This window comes from Kogia breviceps, chromosome 19, assembly GCF_026419965.1.
Source record: "Kogia breviceps isolate mKogBre1 chromosome 19, mKogBre1 haplotype 1, whole genome shotgun sequence".
Lineage (NCBI taxonomy): Eukaryota > Metazoa > Chordata > Mammalia > Artiodactyla > Physeteridae > Kogia > Kogia breviceps.
The window spans coordinates 25,391,580-25,412,554 of NC_081328.1; the positions used below are offsets into that span (position 1 = coordinate 25,391,580).

General features: G+C 48.9%; 1 protein-coding gene across 3 annotated transcripts in view; it reads right to left on the reverse strand.

The window, feature by feature from the left end:
* The window catches only part of AKAP1 (A-kinase anchoring protein 1), a 32,627-nt gene extending 21,950 nt beyond the window's left edge, over window positions 1-10,677 (reverse strand). Inside the window, exon 1 of one of the 3 annotated variants that reach the window (XR_010838108.1) lies at window positions 10,354-10,562. The gene's annotated coding sequence lies outside the window, so the exon portion shown is untranslated. Of the gene's footprint in view, window positions 1-10,353; window positions 10,563-10,608 lie in introns of those variants that run through there. The other 2 variants (XM_067020892.1, XM_059047703.2) reach the window with 2 other exon arrangements.
* Between the last annotated feature and the right edge of the window lie 10,298 nt (window positions 10,678-20,975).

The following is a 20,975-nucleotide window of genomic DNA, read 5'->3' on the forward strand; positions in this document are numbered from 1 at the left end:
GAGTTCCCACCCATAACCACAGAACACAAGACTGCCCAAAAGGTATGAAGGTGTGCTCTGACAACAAGCTCACCTGAAAGCTAATAAGGACGGCATGTGCCTTCAGAAGGAATCAGAAAAGATGCTGGTATGAGGCAAAAGACCCTTCCCACCACCACCTTGGGTGGGAAAAGCAAAGAGGTAAGACAATGACTTTCCAAATGGCAGACGGTGCAATATGACCAACTCAGAAATCACATAAAGGCATTAAGGTAATTTCTACTCAACAAATATTTATTGGTACCAACAGAGTACAAAGCTCAGTGGGACACAGACAGGAATCAACAAACGCACTTCCCTCTTTCAAGCCTTTCAGTTTCTTTGGGGGCAAAACCCCCCACTGACCTCTTCTCCAGTGGGCCAGGTACAGCCACCCTCTGCCACTGACCAAAAGTCAGCCCAAAAGTCTGCCACAGCCCAAAAAGTCAGGAAAATGTCCTGGCTGGGCCAGGGGACGGGGGTAGGAATCAGACTGCCAGACACCCCAAATTAGGATGTTCTAGTGCCCTGGGGTGAGAGATGAAAAGACGTTAGCCTTAACGGCAGTGCCGTGGGAGCCAAGGGGGCTGAGGTGCCCCATTCAGCATGCAGACTTTCATTCTCACCACGACTTGGTACCCAGGTCCAGGTCCCCTCTCATTTCAAGTACTCCTGAAGTAAAGCCCGGCCTTTTGCTGGTGTGGCAGCAGGGACCTGGGGGCCTGGTGTTCTTTGCTGTCTTTCCACCAACCCTCCGCCTTCAGCTGCACAGCTCCGAACCCTGCCTTCAAAGGGGCTTGTCCTTGGGCACAGATCAGCGCGCTTCTGGTTGGCTGCCCACCCTCGCACTTTCTCACCAAGACGAGGGAGTAAAACAAGAAAGGAGGGGGCACCAATCCAGGAAGCAACACAAGAGAAGAGGAGAAGGAAGTCCCAGGACACAGGGGAAGCAGAGCCAGGGGACCAGGGATGCTTCCCAGAAGCAACTCGGAACTGCTGAGTCTGCGGTAAGTTTAAGCACGAGAGGAGCTTCCAGAGAGAAGCTTCCCAGCAATCGACCCGCAGTGGCCAAGGCCCAGGGGAGAGGCAGAGAACTGGTGAGACATACAAAGAACACCAAGCTAAGGAAACAAAGGAAATTAACTAGGAGAAGAGAAGGGAGGGGGGAGACAAGAAAGGAAATATGGACTGCAGCCATGGCAATATTTAGATCACAACACTGTCATGTGACCAAACGTTGGATTACCTCTATACTGAGAGGATGAGGGGGGAAAAAGTGTAGGAATGGGCGAAGTCCTTATCTTCCAGAGCAGAAAAACAAAACAGATAATATTTCTAAAAGGGAAGGAAGGAAAAAAAGGAGTAGTATATACTATTTAGAAATACAGTCAGCTCTCCCTAGCTATGGATGCAGAACCCAAGGATAGAGACTGTAAGGGATTTGAGCATCCACATATTTTGGTTATCTGTGGGGGTCCTGGAACAAATGCCCCAGGAGACCAAGAGACAACTGTGTAGAGGTAAACGGCAGGGAGGACGGCTGCCTCTAGAAGACAACAGGACAGGGTGGGGAAGCACTCCGGGTAAAGGGCTGTCCTTTCAAAGCTTAGCAGAGTCAAAAGTCAAATCTGGGGCTTCCCTGGTGGCGCAGTGGTTGAGAATCCGCCTGCCGGTGCAGGGGACACGGGTTCGTGCCCCGGTCCGGGAAGATCCCACATGCCGCGGAGCAGCTGGGTCCGTGAGCCATGGCCCCTGAGCCTGCACGTCCCGAGCCTGTGCTCCGCCAACAGGAGAGGCCACAACAGTGAGAGGCCCGCGTACCGCAAAAAAAAAAAAAAAAAAAGTCAAATCTGTCTACAAGCAACGCTTTGATAGAAAATTAATACATTCTTAAGTATTAACTACAATGGATGCTCTACTACAGTATAACTTTATGTTTCTTGTTAACCATTATATATGTATTAGTGCCAATTCATCTATGTACAGACTTATACTGCTTTATCTTCCCATAATAACTGATACCAATCTTCCTTCAGAAACCCCCAACTGCCCTGCTGACATACAGTAACACTCAGAAAGAGAACATGCTTACTGACAGCTAGACCCTTTCAGATACAAGGCGTATGATCTCCCCACCCCGCTGAAGTCTCGCCAGCATCAGGCAGCAGAACCCCCCAGGGCTAGCCATTTAATAAAGATTTTAATACCCACAGCGAGCCAGGTTCCACTGGGGTTAGGGGCGGGGAGGTGGGGGAGCCCTCCGGAAGCAAAGGTGGAGGGAGGGGTAGGGAGTCACATTTCAGATGAGATAATACCACAAAGAGCCCGGAACCTGCAGCCTCTCTCAACAGATTCAGACAGCTGGGCCCTAGGCATCCCCTGCATGTAATGAATTAACCATACTCCTGTGCATCCAGAATGGTGCTAGCTGGGAGAGTTGAGAAAGCCAATCACTTTCTGTGCTGTGTAGATTAAACGAGGAGCCCAGGCTGACCAAGGCTGGATACAGTGTGCCTGGGAGAGAGGAAGCTTTAGACAGAAGGGTCGGGGAAGGTCTCTCTGCAGAGGTGGCCGGAGAGTGAACAGCAAGGAGCAGCTCTGCCAAGATCTTGAGAGGACAGGGAAAGGAGAGGGGGAGAAAGTTCCAGCTGGGAGAAGACGTGCCAGCAACCTAAGGCAGGAACAAGCCTGGTTGACTCAAGAGACAGCAAGAAGGGGCGGCAAAGACGAGGCTGGAGGGGCTGCTGCCAGAGAGACTGCTCCCCAGCGTCGCTGCGCAGAAGCCATACTGAAGGTTAAGAACCCGGAAGACCAGGTTCACCCAACTCTCTCCAGAGAGGGGCACCGACCTGCCCCAAGAGCCAGGGGACTGTAGTTTCTGAACAAACAGAAGTTGACTGCAGCATCCATTCCAGGACTGAGTACCTCTGTGGCTGGTAGCATTGCGGGCACATACTGTGTGAGCCAACAGAGGTTCGCTCTGAGTTCTCAGCGAATGCATCTGCCAGGAAGCCCGGGGGTCGTTAGCCTTGGAGGATCGCAGCTAAGCCCTCACCCACAGCGCCTCCACACCCTCAAGTGCATCTGTCCCAATAAGGTGGCCCAGCCCCCTGCCGGGGTGGGTGGGGGGGTTGCAGATGGAGGACAGAGACAGATAGACACACACACACAGCCCCACAGAAGTCCCTGCCACTTCTTTGAATCGGACTTTGCGAAAACAACCTTGTTTTCCAGCCAACATAAACCACGGGCAACAGAGGACCTTATATGGCTCTAAGCTTTCTTAATCAGAAACAAGAGAGATGGGCTGGAGCTGGCAGCTCCAAGTTAGAGGAAAGAAGGGACAAGAAAGGGGGGAGAATGGAAGGCAGCGAGGAACAAAACTTGTTTGTCAAACCCGTTTTTCGTATCTCTTCAGCCTCAGTGGCTTCCCAGTAAGAATTCCTGCTGAAGGGCATGGGTTTGCTTTCTCTCGTGGTTTTATTTTGGCTAAAGTCAGAGCATGCCAGTTATCAGGCTACCGCAGATTCATAGTTTTACAGAGTTTTTAGTGGCCTGTCCTCAGGTTGGGTGACTTCCCATGAAGACAGGACTAATGTGATTTCCTGAGAAATCGGCTGCTGGGTTGTCCTTCCCTAGGACAGCAATCCTGACCTAGGAGTGCGTGCTCACCGGGGTGCCTCAGTCACATGTCTGCCTGGCCCAGGAGGCAGGGGTGGTGGTTCCTTGCCAAAGGTCCAGATAGAAAAGGCAGCCCAGGGACCTCGTAAGTGGCCGCACACACATACACACACCCCAGGACAGTCTCTAGGGTGGCTTTCTTCTCCTTCCTCCCCTGATTAGGAGAGGCAGCAGCTCTGACACCAGGACCTGCCCCGTACACTGAAGCCACATGCACTTGGCCCTCCTAAAGGATACCACCTGCTAAAAATAGCATGACAGCATATGCTTGGCTGGGCGGGCCTCACCAAAGTCAAAGGACAAAGCAAGGAGGTTAGTCTCAGCATGGCCTCTCCTCACTAAAGACAGAGCTCAACGGCCATCCCAGTGCAGCTCAGGGCAAGCCACTCCTATCTCTCAGGAGGGTCAGGAAGGGGGGAGGGGCAGGAGATCTGTCTTCCCAGCCAAGGCTGGAGGGAAGAGGGCGGGGTGCAGGGCAGCGTGCTGAGGGCTGGACTTGAAGGGATCCTGCTGCCAACAGGGAGCAAGCCAAGCTACTCTCAGGCGATGGCCTGTTGAGGCCAGTGGATGGTCTCGCAACCCTGTGTGAGGTCTGACAGGCCACGCTATTACTATCCAGGGAATGAGTGACTTCAAGGCTGCCTTTGCAACCAGGTGACCAAACTAAGCCAAAGTCTTCAGAGCAGTTTTCCAGAGCAGTTTTCCTAGGCACGGTTACGTAGCCTAGGAGGCTGTCTGCTCTTAGTCACAATCACTACTTGTGCAACTCGAAGCCACTGGATGGTTGCATAATTCTGATAAAACACTTGCCTTAAAGATCCTTAACTTCTGTTTCCTGTAAAATGATAATATCCAAAGAAATGGGATACAAATACCTCCCTCCTAGGGCTGAATGAGGCTGTAATGACCTAACAGTGTGACTCAGTTTGTGGGATTTTATTCTTTTAAAAACCCAGTTTCACTCTCTGGATGAGGACGGAGGGGTAATGGGGCAGTTAACAAGAAACAGCCTCTAAGCATGGAGCTGGAGATACTGAACCCTGATCTAAGCCCCAAGACAGCCCAGTCCTGTGCCCTAGGATCAGCTTACCTTCCTCAGGGACTCCATTTCCGCATACACAAACTAGAAATTCTTTTTTTTAAAATTAATTCATTTATTTTTGGCTGCATTGGGTCTTGACTGCTGCACGCGGGCTTTCTCTACTTGCGGCAAGCGGGGGCTACCCTTCATTGCAGTGAGCGGGCTTCTCATTGCAGTGGCTTCTCTGGTTGCAGAGCACGGGCTCTAGGTGCGGGGGCTTCAGTAGTTGTGGCTTGCGGGCTCAGTAGTTGTGGCTTGCGGGCTTAGCTGCTCCTCAGCATGTGGAATCTTCCCGGACCAGGGCTCGACCCCGGTCCCCTGCATTGACAGGCGGATTCTTAACCACTGTGCCACCAGGGAAGTCCACAAACTAGGAATTCTTAACCTCATAGGATTGAGAGAGAATAAAAAGGGAATAACGTGCAAAAACCCTGCTAAATTATCAGGTATACGGTAGGTGCTCAATAAGTGTGTGTTATGCATCTTCTGCTGTCGGGGTCCAAAAAAAGAGTTCACATTATATGCCAAAGGCCAGTCTAGTAGGGTTCAAACTAAGCACACCCAGGACTAGATGAGGGGCGTCTGGAAATAAAGCGCACTCCCCAGAGCCGGCTCCACACCAACACTTCGGGATCCGCACTGGGGACCAACTCTCCCGGAGGCCTTCAGTAAAGCCAGGCCTCCTAACACTGAGATGGACTAGAGGAGCAGAGTGAAAATGATGCTTGTCTGCAACGTGGTTCAGCAGAGGGCCCACACTGAGGCCTGCAGGAAGTCATCAGGTGAGTGAAGGACCAAATAGCAAGTCTCCTGACGTAACGACTAAGGCCAGTGAGCACAGGCCTTGGAGAACCAGCGAGGACCTTTACACTGATAAACAGGCTCTCAAGCCAAAACGGCTTTCCAAAGGCTTAGTGTCTGGCCCCTTCACTTCACACTCCCATCCCCAGGCCCCTCACTACACTCTTTTCTCAAACTGTTTCATAATTGATCACTGCCCTACAAGCTGGCAGACTGGAACCTGTTCTGAACATGCCATGGAGAGAGCTGATAAATAACCTGTCCCCAAAGCTGCTGGGTTTGTGGAATACGGAAGACTAAGCCCAGACACATGATGCTTTTACAAGGCGAGACTATGAAGCTTTTAGAGTTGGGCAAAGAACTAAGTCCAGTGCTGTCCAACAGAGCTTTATGTGATGATGAAAATGTTCCAGAACCTGCACTGTCCAGTACTGCAGTCACTGGCCACAGGAAGCTACTGAGCACTTGAAATGTGACTACTGTCACCAAGGAACTAATTTTTAAATTTTACTTAATGCTTTAAAAAATTTATATTTAACTAGCTACACATAACTCGTAGCTACCCTACAGGACAAGGAAGCTCTAGACCCTGAACCCTAAAGACAGATTTAGGAGACTAAAGATACTGTAAAAAATAAAAATATTTAGTACAGTAGCACCTTAGAGTTAAGTGAACTTCAAATGCACCTAAAACAGTGGACTGTCATTTTTTTCTTAGACTTTGGCTTGTACTACCCAGGCACCCCCAGCCCAAACACACCCTGCCTCCCATACACAACCCAGCAGGCAACTCTACCTCCCAGCAGCCCTAAGGGGCTGACTAACTCCAGGACTCTTAGGGGCACAATCTGAATGCCTTTGATGTTGACCAACCTTCTTTCACCAGCTGAAGAAACTAAGACCCGGAGGGCCAAAGGACCTGCCTGGAACCCCAGCCAGGTTTCAACCCTGAAAGCAGCACCCAGATCTCAACCTCCACCCCAGCCACAACCCCCAATCCAGGGCTCTTGCTAGCTAAGCCCAGGGTGAAACAAACCTCATCAGCCCTCAGCACTGCATACCTTTACTTCCAGAATTCTTCTGGGGCCCTGCTTTGTTCCTAAGTATATGGGCCTCAGTGAGGACCGGCTAAGTGAAGGCAGCCAGGCTGTACTACCAGATGGGGACAGAATGTTTACTGTCAACTGCTGCAAACTTATCAAACCGAGCTGTAGAAACATTCAGATGGCAAGAACTGGACAGAATGAAGACCACTTAGTAGAACCATTTAGGAGGAGGAAAAGGACACCTCGAAAGTTCCTTATAACTGAAAGCCAGTCCTCAGAATGCTGAATGATAACACACATTCCTTTACTGCAACAATCTGCTTAGAAAGATTAGGTGAAAAGCCCATGGACTTGATGACTCCTTGTCCTTCTCACAAAAGCCCTCTAGAGGACCCAGTTAAAGTCCAAACCCACACCTGTCGGTTCCCCTATCCCTCTATTTGTATTTTTTATTAGCCATTGAAACAATCCCGAATGAACTCTAGCTTCACCCTCCTCAACTGCACTCAGAGGTGTCAGGATTAAAGGAATAGGGAGGCGTTTGCTTGTAACTCACCTCCCAGAGTAACTATCAAGGAAGAGGTGTCCCCTAAATTTTAGTTTCCTTGTCCCCACCAGCTATTTCTCCAGCTACTCTGTCCTACCCGAAACACTGTCACTGTTTTACACGGCCCGAGTTTAAAACTAGGTACAATGCTCGGTGGAAATGACACACACAATGGGTACTTGATGTTAAATGATCAAAGGTGAAACCTGTGTGAGACATTACACCAGAAAGGGATGTGGAAGAAACAACCTGCCCTAGAAATGAAGGTTTAGGATTAAAATACATCCCACAAAGATTAGCAACTCAAATAGTATGAAATGATTTCAGTGGGATAAGAGGCCCAATAAGGACCCACCACCACCTGCCCAGAGCAGAAGAAAACGCCCTAGAAAGGCAAGCTGAAAGTACTAAGTCACACCCAAAACTTCCCCACAAGAGCACAGCAGTCCAAACTGCAGAGAAGCCCACTCATTCTAGACTCACAGGGAAGATTAGGAAGGAGGAGCCTGGGGAGAATGGGCTGGAAGGCACCAGCTCACCAGGCACATGGGGTGTTGTCGGCTTGAGCCAGGAGGCTGGCTGGCAAAGTGTGGGGAAGCCAATTTGTTTTCCCCCCTCCTTCCAACCAAGTTTCCAGATCAGAGGTTGGGGAGTAGGGTACTTTTATTAAAATTCAAGTCACTTAACAGATTCAAGGAAAACGTAAAGTCAGCCTCAGAGACTCTTTAAGAAGGGGGGGGGGGGGAAATCAGTGCTTGAGCACCCATCATGTACCAGGAACAGTGCCATATGCCCCACAAATATTATCTTAATGTGTCTTTAGGATGAGAGAACACTAAAAAGCCTAAAACTAGCCTTCACCCACAAACGATGGTTATGACCTGGCCTGGGTTCAAAGCCCAAGAATAATTTGGGTTACTAGGTAGAGCAAAACAAATTACTTTAAAATATTGATGCTGAGCAACCTTATACTGGAGACACAGCCCCTTGGCACCTGAGCATCCACTTCCAACACACACCTTCACTGTCATCCTGCAGTGGCCAAGTTTGAGTGTACTTCCTAGAAACAGCTGGGAGGAGGAAATGATATTCACACAAAGGGCTCCAGCTAGACAGTAGACCAGTCTCACTCACAGGCTGGGAGGGGATCAGTTACCTGCAACTTCTGGGCCGTCACCTGACAATACATATGACAATAGAGCCTATTTAATCCAGGTAGGCACAAAGGCTTCAAAGATTTGCATACCTGTAGGACCCAGACAACCTACTGTAGCCTAGGGCCATTCTTCATCCGAGAATATACCCAGGAATTACTACCCAGAACCCACAAAACTAGTTTTGAGGTTCAAGAGGAAAGGTTCAACACAAGTCAGAAAAGCTCCCCCAAAATTACTTCACTTGTTTCCAGTGCTGAGAAAGTCTTAAATAATCAGCAGGTGAACCACCTGAACTTCAAGAAAAGAGGAATTTGATAAATGGTCAAATCATGCTGCCCTCTCTGCATTTCAAAGATGCTCTGTACCTTTAAGAGCAAAGAGGGTAGGTGGTGCTTACTAAGAGCCGAAACTTCTAAATAGAATTTTTAAAAAAAAAACTAATTTGGGAAGGACTTAGTTACAATAATAGGGTAGCAAGGTAAGGTTACTAGTTGCCAGAATTAATAGCTTCTTGTGAATGGTGTTTCTTGATCAATAATTTCGACAAAGGGGGTGGGGGGCTTGGATAGCAAACCAAACAACAGATATGACTGTACCAAGTGTCCAGCAACCCAGATCTCCCTGCAGAAAATAAATTGAAACACCAAGCAGCCTGAACTTCATAGGGGAAAGATGGCTAGTTTAACCTAAGGGTCCTGCCCACACACCCTACCCGACTTGAGAGGCCTCCTCTCACACCTGGAGTTAAGTGCACCGGGTTTGTGTTAGTAGAGGCCGGGAGCGGGTGGGGGCAAGAAGGCGCCGGCCAACCTCTGCATCTCCGCGGAGAAGGGAGACCGCGAAACGCCCAGGGCTTCCAAGCAGTCACAGGTCGATTCGGCACCACCCACCACCAACAGCTCCCATCCGTCTCTTGTGCCTTCCTTGGGAGGATCCGCACCCAAGGGCACAAAATAGTAAAACTCGTGAAAGCCCGCCCAAACACACTTTGATCCGGAACCCCGAAACTAGCGTGGTCCCTCCGACCCGAGGACCGGAGGTGGGTGCAGGCAGAGCCCGACACGTGACCCACAAGCCCGCGGGCATTAAGTCAGCGGGCACACGGGACAGGGCAGCCTCCGCCTCTCCGACACCCTTTAAGGGGCTGCAAAAGCTAATCCTCTTGAGAGACACCAAGCCTTTTACATCGGGACCCTAACTCGGTTCAAACGGTTTCCCTCCTCCCGCAACAAGGTTCCAATCACGACCTATCCCCTAGCTCATCCTCCCGGTTCTGCAAACCGAGCCCCTTCCCCTGGTTCGCCGCATTGAACTCCCAGGAGCAGAGCTACCAGCTCCGGTTTGCCACTGCCGGCCTCGGTGGGGAGCACCCCCGGGCGAGATAAAGGGGCCCAGAAGTTGGGTGAGGTTCCTGAAGTGACCAATTCATCTCCAATCCCTCAGGAGGGGGAAGGAGTGCCCGCAGGCCTTGGGACACTTCCTCGCCCTTGTGAGCACCTGGCCCTGCCCACAGCCCGCCCGCCGGCGCCTCTCCCGGCTCAGACTGGGTACACACGACCTTTGAAAAGTAAAAGCGTGTGGGGTTGGACGACCTTGGGTGGAACGCACTCAGGTCCGTCTCTCGGAAGAGTGTGCACGCTCGGGGAAAGTTAAGCCGCAGAGAGGTATCCCGGGCGTCGCGCCCTCGCTTCCCGCCCCCGAGAATGGTGACGCGCGTGGGGGACACCGCGCGGCTGCGGAGCGCGGCCCCAGCCAAGCACACACGATTTATCAGCAAGAGCCCGGCGGAGAAGGACGAGGGGGCGCGCAGGCGACGAAAGAGAAAGGGCCTGCTTGACAGCAGGCGACGGGCCGGAACCCCTCTGCACGCCCTCAGCGTCGGGAGCCTCACACCCCGTGAGTCCTGGAGCACGCGACGCACCCTGCACCTGCACCCTAGGCTCACCATCACCCCAACGGCGCCGCCCTCGGGGCCCCGGCAGGTGGTCCCCAGTTCAGCCGCTCCCTGCGGCCCCAACTTACCAGCTCCTCGGCGACCGTCGGGATGCAGAGTCCTCGCGCCGCCGCCGCCCCCTGGCCCCTCGGCCCCCGCCTCTGCCCCGCCTCTGCCCCTCTGCCAGGCGGGTCCCGCAGCGTTGCACTCCGGCCGCTCCCCCACGTGCTCGCCCAGACCCGTGGAACAGAGACATTAAATACTGAGGACGCGCAGAGACGTGCCCGCTGCGCGACGCAAGGCCCCGCCCCCCGCCCTCGTGCCCCCGCGTCTTCCCGGCTCACCTGCGCGTGCGCGCCGCCGGCCGCTCCCGCCAGCGCCTCTGCCAGCTGCGCCAGAGGGGGCGCGGTCTAGAGTGTTCCGCCAACATCCCGCCCCCGCCGCCCGCAGCCGGGCCTTGCTCAGGCTCTCGCGAGATGAGCTGTAATCTCGGCTGGGCTCGGGAGAGAGGCCTGGCTGGCGTCTTCGGAACGCCCCTCGCTCCTCCCCCACCTACGAACCTCGAAGCTCTGGCCCCCGCCAAGGCCTGCGCGACTTCGCCTGCCTCGGGTGTGGGAGATCTCCAGGGGCCAGTTTGACCATCCGCCTGCCTCTGTATAGAGAGGCCCCTGGAAAAGGCAGAGGGACAGGTGATGCGCAGGGCTCCTCTTGCCTCCCTTGCCTATATATACTATATATTATAGATAGAATATAGATCTATATTATTTAGATATATTCAATGTAATTCATCATTACATTGTACGCATGATTTAGTGATATTAATAACTACACGATAATAACTGCATAATGGGAGTATGTGGCACCACTCAGATGCGGCATTCTTGCACATTTTCACAACTTGGTGATGTCAAAGTGAAAGAAACTTTCCTCCAAAGGGTGTTGGGTTTTGGAATAATTCCTGCCAAGAGATAGTCATCATGACTATGATGACTACCTATTATGAGGAAATCATCATGATTTCCTCCCTGAGGAAACTTGGGAAAATAAATTGCCCCCAAACAGGTGGACAGGGTGGGGGTTCCAGCTGGCCAGAGACATAGGGACTTTAAGTGAAAAGAGATCATGCTAAGAACTATTACTTGGGAACATGGTTAATCCTAACTAGTTATCAAATGCAAAGTTAAATGATGATGAGATACCTATTGAGTTTAAGTATAAGTTCATATATGTATAGGAATCCCAATTGCATGGTGTGATTAGGGACATGAAGGAAACAATCAGAAAAGAAATAACAAGAGACCTATTTTAGGTTCTGTGGTTCAAAAAGGCCTAAGGTGAAACTTAAACTGAAACCTACTTGATGAGAAGGAGCTGGCCTTAAAAACTGTACTTGATGGGGCTTCCCTGGTGGTGCAGTGGTTGAGTCTGCCTGCTGATGCAGGGGTCACGGGTTCGTGCCCCGGTCCGGGAGGATCCCACATGCCGCGGAGCGGCTGGGCCCGTGAGCCATGGCCGCTGAACTTGCGCGTCTGGAGCCTGTGCTCCGCAACGGGAGAGGCCACAACAGTGAGAGGCCCGCGTACCGCAAAAAATAAATAAATAAATAAATTGTACTTGAGGGCTTCCCTGGTGGCACAGTGGTTGAGAGTCCGCCTGCCGATGCAGGGGTCACGGGTTCGTGCCCCGGTCCGGGAGGATCCCACATGCCGCGGAGCGGCGGGGCCCGTGAGCCATGGCCGCTGAGCCTGCGCGTCCGGAGCCTGTGCTCCATAACGGGAGAAGCCACAGCAGTGAGAGGTACTGAGAATAAGGGTTGGGGAGTATTCCAGCAGAGGCAGCAACACTGCCTGTGTTGCAGGAAACAGTGTATGGAGAACTAGATTGGTGTGAATGGACTACAGTGAGGTGAGGAGAGTGCTAGAAAAGAAGGGAGGAGGGGTTTTTTTGGGGGGCAGGGGGTGTGAGGGAACTGGACCACTTTATAAACCATAGTAAAGCTTAGATTTTCTTCTTCTCTGTTTAGCTCCCAGGCATACTTCTACCCCAGGGCCTTTGCACTTGCTGTTCCCTCCAACTGTAATATTCTGCAGAGCTCAACTCCCTCATTTCTTTCAAGTCCTTTGCTCAAAGATCACCTACTCAGTCTCAGTGAAACCTTCCTTGGAGTCCCTGTTTAATAACTGTAAAGACACACACACACACACACACACACACACACACACATACAATTCCCTGTCCTTCACTCCTTATTTATTTTTCTTCACAGCATTTACCACTATCTACATACTACATATTTCTTTTATTTCATGAGTGGAGGCATTGTTGAGGGTATGGCACATCGATGGCACTCAGTAAAAATATGTTTAGTGAATGAATGGGAAGCCATTAAAGAGGGTTAAGTAGAGAGTGGCACAGTATAATTTCTGTTTGGAAATGGGAGCTGTAGCTGCTGTGGAAAGAATGGACTAGAGGAACACTAGCACAGAAGAAGTGAGACCAGTTGGGAGGCTGGTACAGTGGTCCAGGTGAGCCATCATGTTGGCTGAGCCGAGAGTCATGGCAGTGAACATGAAGAGACTGCTTTGGACTCAAGACAGATTTTAGAAGTAGTAGCAACAAGACTCACTCATGTTGTTGGGGGTAAAGAAGAGGGAACAATGCTTTCTCTGGCCTGAGTTACTGTGTGAAATGGGGTACAGTTTATTGAGACGGGGGAAGATGGGGGCAGAGAATCATTCGTTTCATTTTGGACCCATTAAGTTTGTAATGTTTTCGTAACATCCAAGTGCAAATAGTAATTAAGCTGGATATGCAAGTCTGCAGCTCAGGGGACTTGGGCTCAGAGGAGTGGATGGGAAATACAAGTATGTATTGAAAACCATGTAAAAAGTGGATATTTTAAAGGAAGACCATGCCCTGGTGGTGGTGGAGGTAGGAAATGTCCACAAGGAAGAAACTGAAAAAATGATGCCAGGTGGGTGAGACCTGGAAAGGTGGCAGGAAAAAATGGGGGGACGGAGGCAGAGGGGAGGAAGAGGAAGAAAGAGGGAGATGGGGCTATGAGTATGGTTATGAGAAGGAGGGACAGAAAGCAGGGCCAAAGAAGGCGGAGATGACATCATATCTATGCCTGGGGGTGAGGGCAAAGCCTGCCAGGATAAAAGGAATGAGGGGAGAAAAGAGGAGTGGGAGAATGGGAACACTAGGGAAGATACAAGACTCAAGTCCAAGGGTGAAAGGTGAGAACACAGATTACCTGTAATCACAACTAGAAATCAGCCCAGCAGCTGTGGCTGAGGAGGTGGCCACAAGGTCAGGGAAGTTCAGAGGTCAAAGAGTGATCCTCGTATGAGATTAGAAGATAGAGGAATGAGAAGGGAGGTGAGGATGGAATGTGAGTCTAAGAACGTGGCCATGAGGAAAATAGAATTCTATTATTAGACTTAAACTCCAACGTGAGTTCATAATGGGCAAAGCCTGCTTAAGGCAGGGATTATAAACTAGGTTGCCCAAACTTCTGGATGTCCATGAACTCCCCGAAATTGCACACATAGTTTTATAAGTATGGTATTTTCTGTGGAAATAGGTTTTCTTTTAATATATTGTTTTTGTCTCATTAGATTAATATAACACCCTGAACAAAGTGAAACAAACCTCTCTTACTCTCCATCCCACTCCCTGTTCCCTTAAACTGCAGAAGCATTTGGTTCTGCCCCAGGACATGTGTGTCTGCAGGGAAGAATAAATGATCTCCTTCTAGGTAAGTCAATGGACAGAGTTGGGAAGTAACAACACTAATGGCTGATACTTAATGAGCATTTAACGCGCAGCACCGTTCACAGCACCTTATTCTAACCTCCACAAACCGCAGTCACACAGCAGCAGAGACAAAGTTTTTTAACCCAAGAAATCTGGCTCGGAACCCATGGGTTAACCAGTTCACTATACTAGAGACGGATCTAGGGATCCAGAGAGCGGTATTACACAGGAACGTGTCTGCTATAGATTAAATCGTGCCCCCCCTCAAAAAGATAATGATGAAGTCCTAACCCCCAGTACCTCTGAATGTGACTTTATTTGGAAATACGGCTGTTGCAAATGTAATTAGTTGAGCTGAGGTCATAACTGGAGTAGATTGGACCCCTACTGCAATATGACTGGTGTCCTTATAAGAAGATGGCCATGCAAAGACAGGGAAACAGAGAGAATATCATGTGATGACAGCAGATTGGATTTATGCATCTATAAGTCAAGGAAGGCCGAAGATCGCCCACAAACCACCAGAAGCAAGTAAGAGCCAAGGAAGGATACCCCTGCAGGCTTCAGAGGGAACAGAGCCTGCTACCATCTTGATTTTGGACTTAATCCTTCCTATACCGTGAGACAATACATTTCTATTGTTTTAAGCCATCCAGTTGGTGGTACTTTTCACAGCAGCCCTAAGAAACTGATCCAGTGCCCTTCTTTCTTGGACCCACGGATGCCAGGTGGTACAAGAGAGTGTGAAGTCATTCAGCAGTTGATAAAAGGTGGTTGTCCCCTTCCTCCCATCTGGACCCAAGGTGCCATGGCTTCACAAGGCAGAGGCCTCATCCAAGTGGCTATGATGAAAGGGCCTCAAATAGGCACTACCCAGGCTCTGACACCATCACCACTACATAATTCTTGGGAATTTTCCAGCTACATATTTAAGATCTTAATTCTGGTTCTGTTCAGTGGGTGTCTGGCAGGGGTATCGTTGGCCATTTCCCACAGCCCCCTCCAGTCTTCCCAGCTTCTCAGTGGAGCCTGAGAAACTCTGCAAGCTACTCCAGATAGGGTGAAATTCTACCCCAAACCAATTTAGGTCCTTCAACTATAGCCAAGCTCGTGCATATAGAGAAGCAATGAAATCTTCTATAGATAGACTCTTACCTACCTCATTCTGTTCCACGAGAGGCATCTCTTTGGGGCCAACTGCTGGGATCCGTAACGCCACACATGCTGGGTGCTGTATGAATGTTTGAATTGCTTGGTTGGACTCTGTAAGAAAAATTGCAGTGAGCCCTCTCGGGCAAGGTTAATAATCTTTATGAAATATTTTTGTTAGTTCGCATACCTTGCTGTGCACCACTGCAGCTGGATGGTCTGAAACAGCAAGATCTGGACGTCTCAGGTAACTGCAGAGAGACTGGAACTTCCCTGGGGATGAGACATTTAGTCAAGGTGACCCACCTCTAGGAGGGATGGGGCAGCGCACATAGCACTATGGGGGCTCAGACCCCACCTCAAATTTTCCATTGCCCCCAGCCTCCGCATACCCTCTGCTATTTCTCTGGAACCATTTCCTTGCTCTATCCATTCTAAAACCTGGCAAGTTTCTTAGTCATCTCGTCTTCTGTTTAATCAGGCATTCATGTTTCCCATAGACGAGCACATTCTACCCAGGACTACCACTAGTCCACCCAGTGGCATTGTGCAGATTAGGTAACAAGGGTCCCTTCCCCCAGACTGACAGCTCTGTGCCAGGCACCATGGTGAGCACAGCCTGGATTTCAGTCCCTACTTGCCCTTAGGCTGGATGCCCTTGTGCAGAACTTGACCTGCACAACCCTCCTTGACATTCCTGTAGTTGGGAGGCAGCCTTCACAGAGCGAGTGCTGTCTACCATGACACAGTCATCCAACCAGATGCCTGCGGGTTTTGGGCACCATACTGAAGTGGCTTCATTCATCTAATTGCTGCCAAAGCCTAAAGCATTGCCTTGCTCAGCACAGGTACACTTGTGACCTCAAGGAACTTTGCCTAGACTCTGTTTCCTCATCTGTAAAATGAGGATAATAATAAGACCTACTTCATGGGATCGTTGTGACAATTAAATGAGATATTCAGCATAAAATACTTTGCACAGTGCTGAGCCCAAGAATAAAAGCAATTATTGCATTTCAAGTTCTTTCATCAATCAATCAAGAGCAAGTCAAGGTTCATTCAACAAATATGTATTAACAACTATTTTGTGCCAGGCATTGTGTAGGGTGTTGTGGTTACCAAGGTGAATACCCCCAATGTGGTAAGGAAGGCAGACGTGAATGTACACAAAGGCTGTGTACAGCCGGATCAGGGCTGTGACAGAGGTCAGTACAGAGGTGGGAGGAGAGGTGGTAAATGTCAACGAGTTTCATTCTGCTTGTGTCAGGGTTAAGGAAGCTTGACTCTATCATTGGTACTCCTTCTGCATTTGACATTCACCAAAATAAAATGTATTGCTTTAGTTCTAATGTTGCGTTTATCAATTCACCCCCAAACTGAAATGGCTTAAAACAACCATTGAGGGCTTCCCTGGTGGCGCAGTGGTTGAGAATCCGCCTGCCAATGCAAGGGACACAGGTTCGAGCACTGGTCCGGGAAGATCCCACATGCCGCGGAGCAACTAAGCCCGTGAACCACAACTACTGAGCCTGCGCTCTAGAGCCCGTGTGCCACAACTACTGAAGCCCATGCACCTAGAGCCCGTGGTCCACAATGAGAGAAGCCACCACAATGAGAAGCCCACACACTGCAATGAAGAGTAGCCCCCGCTCGCCACAACTAGAGAAAGCCCACGTGCAGCAACGAAGACCCAACACAACCAAAAATAAATAAATTAAATAAATAATTTTTTTTAAAAAACCCACCATTGATTGTCAGCTCATCGGGAGGATTTGTTTCTGCTCCAGAAGTTGTTGGTGGGGTGACTCAACTGAGATTGGAAGATCCAAGATGGCGTCACTCACATGTCTGGTGCCTGAGGTGAGATGGCTGGAACAGCTGGGTTGGCCAGGCATTTACCTCTCCCTCCTCGTGGTCTCTCCAGCAAGGAAGTGGAACATGTCTGTATAGTGGCTTGAGGTTCCAAGAGGATGAAGGCTGAATCTGCCAGGAGTCTTAAGACCTAGGTCCAGACCTAGGCAGCATCACTTGTGCTGCATTCTATTGGTCAAAATAAGTCACCAGGCCAGCCCAGGTTCAAGGGAAGCACCAGTAGACTCCACCTGTGGGTGGGAGAAGAGGCAGAGAAATGGGGACATGTTTAACCCACCACATCTGTTATATCATATTCCATTTTACAGCCTATTTATTTATTTAATAAATAAATTTATTTATTTATTTAATAAATAAATTTATTTATTTATTTAATAAATAAATTTATTTATTTATTTATTTAATAAATAAATTTATTTATTTATTTAATAAATAAATTTATTTATTTATTTATTTAATAAATAAATTTATTTATTTATTTTTGACTGCACTGGTCTTCGTTGCTGTGCACAGGCTTTCTCTAGTTGTGGTGAGCGGGAGCTACTCTTCTTTGCGGTGCACGGGCTTCTCATTGCAGTGGCTTCTCTTGTTGCGGAGCATGGGCTCTAGGTGTGCGGGCTTCAGTAGTTGTGGCATGCAGGCTCAGTAGTTGTGGCTCGCGGGCTCTAGAGCGCAGGCTCAGTAGTTGTGGCACATGGGCTTAGTTGCTCTGTGGCATGTGGGATCTTCCCGGGCCAGGGCTCGAACCCACGTCCCCTGCATTGGCAGGTGGATTCTTAACCACTGTGCCACCAGGGAAGTCCCATTACAGCCGATTTATGACTTAGGAGGTATCTATCATTAACTGGTGAGCTTCTGTCGCTGCTTCAGAAATCAGTGGCGTGAAATGCAGTGTGGTATAGCAGTAATAAAACACAGGGTTCAAATCCTCATTTCAGTACTAACTTGCTGTATGACCCTCGGGCAAGTTATCATACCTCTCTTCCCACCCTTTCCTCATCTGTAAAATGAGGGGCAGTAAGATCTAATTTGCCAGGGTTATTTTGAGTATTAGAGAGAATGCATGGAAAGTGCCGGTGCCTGGTAGAGGAGATAGCTGAGCAGTTCTGTAACACTGTTGTTATTAGATTGCCTTTCTTCTTCTTTTTTTTTTGCAGTACGTGGGCCTCTCACTGTTGTGGTCTCTCCCGTTGCGGAGCACAGGCTCCGGACGCGCAGGCTCAGCGACCATGGCTCACGGGCCTAGCCGCTCCACAGCATGTGGAATCTTCCCGGACCAGGGCACGAACCTGTGTCCCCTGCATCGGCAGGCGGACTCTCAACCACTGCGCCACCAGGGAAGCTCCCCCTTTTTTAAAAAAAAATTTAATTTTTTGCAGTTATCTTCGGGTCTTTGACCATTTCTTGGGCAAAGAGAAACATTTTATTTTCAATATTTATTATTTATTTATTTATTTTTGACTGTGTTGGGTCTGTTACTGCGTGTGGGCTTTCTCTAGTTGCGGTGATTGGGGGCTACTCTTAGTTGCGGTGCGCGGGCTTCTCATCGCGGTGGCTTCTCTTGTCGCGGAGCACAGGCTCTAGGAGCGTGGGCTTCAGTACTTGTGGCACTCGGGCTCAGTAATTGTGGCTCACAGGCTCTAGAGCGCAGGCTCAGTAGTTGTGGCGCACGGGCTTAGTTGCTCTGCAGCATGTGGGAATCTTCCCGGACCAGGGCTCGAACCTGTGTCCCTTGCATTGGCAGGCAGATTCTTAACCACTGTGCCACCAGGGAAGCCCTATCTTTCTTCTTAAGTAAGGTAACAGGACTGGTAATAGAGTGGTTTCTTCTACCTGTCAGGGGAACACCTCACAGACCTCTAGTATTGCTTGCCTTGAGCCTCCCTGAAAACCTCAGCAATTATGCTGTGGAGTTGAGGCATGGCTTTGTGAATTTGTTTAACCTTTTGGAAAGCAACTTAGTAATCATTAACAAGAGTCGTAAAAAACGTTCATATCCTTTGACCCAATAACCAGGTTTCGAGAAAATTATTCCAAGGGAACTGATTCAAAAGAAAAGCAAAATCCATATACATCAAGTTCTTCATTGCCATTTTCTGTAGAATGGCTAAAAATAGAGAAACAGCTTAAATGTCTAGTAATAAAGAAATGGTTAGCTAAATTATGATACGAATAAAAACTTGTTGGAATATTACACGATTCCTAAAGTGACAATTATTATCACTACATGAAAGCATGGAAATTTGTCACTTAGTGACAAATTCAGAATTAAAGAATTTCTCTACATAAACAACAACTAGAGACAAACAAGAAAAAAAATTTGTTAGTGTTTGGGAAGTGGTTTTGAAATTGATTTATTTTCTTTAAAAATATTCCTTATTTTTTTATATCAAAATCAGAAGAAAAATTTAGGCAGGGCCATGTGGGAAAGTGGTTTATTAAAAAAGCCATGCCGGGCTTCCCTGGTGGCGCAGTGGTTGAGAATCCGCCTGCCGATGCAGGGGACACGGGTTCGTGCCCCGGTCCGGGAAGATCCCACATGCCGCAGAGCGGCTGGGCCCGTGAGCCATGGCCGCTGAGCCTGTGCGTCCGGAGCCTGTGCTCCGCAATGGGAAAAGCCACAACAGTGAGAGGCCCGCGTACCACCAAAAAAAAAAAAAAAAAAAAAAAAAGCAATGCCACATCATAGAAGCCAGAGAATAAATTGCAGAGCTTTTAAAAATACAAATGCCCAAGCTCCTCCCTGGAGATTCTAATTCAGAAGGTCCCAGATAGGGCCCAGTTATTTATATTTTTTCAGAGCTCCACAAATGATTTTGATGTACAAGAGGGTGAAACTCATCATTATCCTTTCAAATGATCTAATAAACACTCTGTTTGATCAGAAATAGCAATACAAGGAAAACTTACATAACTAGAACTCTTTTTCCCTAATAAAATTGGTTCCTACTTGTGGGCCTTCTCCATTTCCAGTTATTTAGTTGTACTCTGATAAATTGTGGCCTTTGTACATAATCCAGAACACAGAAAGGACAGCTTTTGATAAACATGTGTGGTTCTGTACAATGTAAGGAAACAACATGACATAAGAGCTGATGACCTGGGGTTTAGCAGGAAGAGTAATAGCACCAGAAAAAAAATCTCATCTCCATATCAGTCAAAAGATATTGACAGGGCTTCCCTGGTGGCGCAGTGGTTGAGAATCTGCCTGCCGATGCAGGAGACACGGGTTCGTGCCCCGGTCCGGGAAGATCCCACATGCCGCAGAGCGGCTGGGCCGGTGAGCCATGGCCGCTGAGCCTGCGCGTCCGGAGCCTGTGCTCCGCAATGGGAGAGGCCACAACAGTGAGAGGTCCGCATACCGCAAAAAAAAAAAAAAAAAGATATTGACAGAATTTCAAGGATCATCTCCCACTGTGACCACTGTGGCCCTTTCTTGAGAAATAGAGGTAATGGGTAGGCTCATGAAAATTAATATGCATGTTTTTCTTTCTTTTTATATTGCTAACATTAACCCATAGACAATTATTGTTAAAATTGGAAGAGTAGGGACAGATAAAGCCAAATAGAGCCTTGTTCTACACAACTTAGCTTCCACAGAATACAGCGAAAGAGACAGTAGATTCTTTGCGAAAATCCTGGAGTTAACCAATTTTCACAATAACTGTTTCCTGAGACCATCATTTCCCAAAGTGAGCTCTTTGTAAAAAGCAGTTCCTCAGAAGGCTGAAAGGTATTGCCTGAAAAGGGGTTCCGTGATGAAATAAATTTGGAATGCAGGATTTAACTGAGGTAGAGAGGTTTCTTTGCAGGACTTGTCAGGGCCTTTGTGAATCTCTGAGAAAGAATTGTGGTATGGAATATGAAAAACTCCTCTTGGTCCATAATACATGCTTTGCAAAACACTTCCATAGACCATATGATTTCCAGT